The sequence below is a fragment of the Echinops telfairi genome, unplaced genomic scaffold, assembly GCF_000313985.2.
Source record: "Echinops telfairi isolate 266 unplaced genomic scaffold, ASM31398v2 ScPeMD7_7459;HRSCAF=8497, whole genome shotgun sequence".
In the NCBI taxonomy this organism is placed as follows: Eukaryota; Metazoa; Chordata; class Mammalia; order Afrosoricida; family Tenrecidae; genus Echinops; species Echinops telfairi.
In genome coordinates, this window is record NW_022111359.1 from 335,837 (window position 1) to 338,788 (window position 2,952).

General features: G+C 54.1%; 1 pseudogene; it reads left to right on the plus strand.

Annotated features, from left to right (window-relative positions):
* Window positions 1-1,067: 1,067 nt before the first annotated feature.
* On the plus strand, window positions 1,068-2,147 carry LOC101642330 (annotated as a pseudogene).
* The last annotated feature ends 805 nt before the right edge of the window (window positions 2,148-2,952 follow it).

Consider the following 2,952-nt stretch of genomic DNA (forward strand, 5'->3'; position numbering starts at 1 on the left):
GCCACATTTGCTTATGCACCCATTTGTCTTCAGTGATCCGTTCAACACCTCGTGATCACACAGGCTGATATGTTGTTCCATGTGGGCTTTGTTGCCTCTGAGCTAGATGGCCGCTTGTTTACCTTCAAGCTTTTAAGACCCCACCTTCCCGACACAACTGCTGAAGATAAAGCAGGCGAATAAGCAAATGTGGTGAAGAAAGCTGATGGTGCCCGGCTGTCAAAAGATATAGCGTCTGGGGTCTTAAAAGCAGCATGCTCTCTTAAGATTTGACTCTATGGAGTCAAACTGACCACTCCAAGAGCCAAACTCCCCACCGTCAAGTCCATGCCGACACAACAGTGACCCTATAGGACAGGGTAGAACTGCCCCCCTGTGAGTTTCTGAGACTTAACGGTTTATGGGAGCTGAAAGCCTCGTCTTTCTTCTAAGGGGTGGCTGGTGGTTTTGAACTGCTGACCTTGTGGTTAATAGTCCAACGTAAAGCCACTGCACCACCAGGGCTCCTAAGGGGACTACAGCAACACACATTGAGGGAGGCATCTTAGGGAGCAGCTTGTCGAAGCTCATGGGGGCAGGAACCCCTGGAAAAGGAAGTGGGCGGGGCACCATGTGAAGAGCTGTCTCTGAATTGCCCGAGTAGGAACCACTGCTTTGCCTTATGGTTTGGTGGACTTGCTCTGAAACAAAAGAAATAAAATGGAGAGAAATAAATGAAATAGAATACGTATTTTAAAAAGATTAGTCGGGTCCTCTCCCTCAGTACTTGGGAATGTGAACTTATTTAGACCCAGATGTAATTGAGAGGTGGGTGAACCGCCCTCGGCTTTGCAGACATAATTCTGTACATTTGCATGAGCTCAAACGGGAGCATGTTGAGCCCTGATCCTATAGGATGGGGTGGTGACTGTCACTCGGTTCTGGCTCACAGCACCCTGATGTACAACGGAAGGAAACACCGCCCGGTCTTGCGCCATCCTCACAATGGTTCCTAAACTTCAGCCCACTGTGGTAGCAACTGTGTCAATACAAGAAGGTCCTCTTGGACCAAGCAAGAACTTGCATCTTGGAACAGAGCGTTTTGCTCCTCTCTCAGAATGAATGGAGACCAGAAAGTGGACGCTCATGCCCAAGAAAAGCAGAATTTCATCCAGCACTTCTCCCATGTGCTTAAAGTGCTGACTGAGGATGACCTGGGGCACCCAGAGACGGGAGACGCTGTTGCCCGGCTCAAGAACGTCCTGGAAGACAATCTCCTCGGAGGCAAGTACAACCGAGGTGTGACGGTGGTGGCTGTGTTCCAGGCGCTGGGGGAGCCCGGGAAGCAGGATGCCAACAGTCTGCAGCGGGCCCTGACGGCGGGCTGGTCGGTCAAGTTGCTCCAAGCTTTCCTCCTGATACTGGATGACATAATGGATTCATCCCCCACCCGCCGGGGGCAGCCCTGCTGGTACCAGAAGCCAGGCATAGGTCTTGCATGCCATCAGTGACGCCATGCTGCTGGAATCCTCTATCTACTGCCTGGTGAAGCTCCACAGCCAGGGGCAGCCCCACTCCCTGCACCTGCTCGAGTTCTTCCGGGAGAGTTCCTATCAGACTGAGCTAGGACAGACCCTGGACCTCAGCACCGCCCCCCAGGGCAACGCGGATCTCAGCAGATTTACCCCAAAGAGGTACACATCCATTGTCAAGCACCAGACCTCGTTCTACTCCTTTTACCACTCTGTCGCTGCTGCCATGTGCATGGAGGGCATTGACGGGGAGAAGGAGCATGCCGATGCCAAGCGGATCCTGCTGGAGATGGGCGAGAACTTTCAGATCCAGGATGATTATCTGGACCTCTTTGGTGACCCCAGTGTGACGGGCAAGGTTGGCACTGACATCCAGGACAACAAATGCAGCTGGCTGGTGGTCCAGTGTCTGCAGCGGGCCTCTCCGGAGCAGCGCCGGGTCCTGCAGGAGAATGACAGGCAGAAGGAGGCAGAGAAGGTGGCGTGGGTGAAGGCCCTGTATGAAGAGATGGAGCTGCCGGCCGTGTTCCGGCAGTACACAGGAGCCGCAGGAGCCTCATCGAGCAGTACTTCGGGCCGCTGCCTCCCTCCATCTTCCAGGGGCTAGTACACAAGATCTACAAGCCGCAAAAGTGACCTGGAGCCTGGGAGGGCAGGGCCTCAATAAATTGTTTAACCTTCAAAAAAAAAGGTCCTCTTTTCGGCTGCCCCTCCACTTACCAACATGTCCAAAGTACAGTAGATGAAGTCTCACCACGTGGGGTGGGACCATGCAAATAGATGTATGGAGCCCCTAAAGAGGCGATTTTGCCACACCCAGCGGTGGCAAAGGGCAGCTTACGACCCCCAAGGGGGAAGAGCCAGGAGTGACATGTCCTCACCCTCTGGACCGGAGATCCCTCGTGGACCCCCTTGCACGAGGACACAGTTGGGACACTGGAGGTGGGTAGATGAGAAGGTCAGCTGAGCCAGGGGATGGGGTGGGCAGAGGGGGAGGCTGGTGTGAGAAGGCTGAGCGGTTGGAGTGGCGTGCCCTGCATGGGAGGCAGGCGGGGCGGGGTGTGTGTGTTGCAGCGTAAGGACCTTTCTGTCACTTGTCTGGGACCCTGATGTGCTGAGCCTCTGAGCTAGAGCTTAGTGCTTCGTCCTTGTTAGGGACTTAGTGGGTCCCTTTGAGCACTTAATGGCAGAAAGAAAAGAGAATTCTGGGTAACATTTGCCCGAAAAGAGCAAAAGCCAAAGGGGCTCTGTGACGGTGAGGCTGAGGGTCAGAGAGGGCTGTGCCCTTGGGCACCAATCGTCTGTCCTAGCGGAAGAGCTGCACTCTGAGTCATTTCTGATCCTGAATTTTAACTGCAACTTCTCTAGCACACCCTAACCGTGAGTTCTGTGTGGTCATTGCTGGGTCTCAGCCTAAGCATAAGAAGCCCTAGAGAGGCCC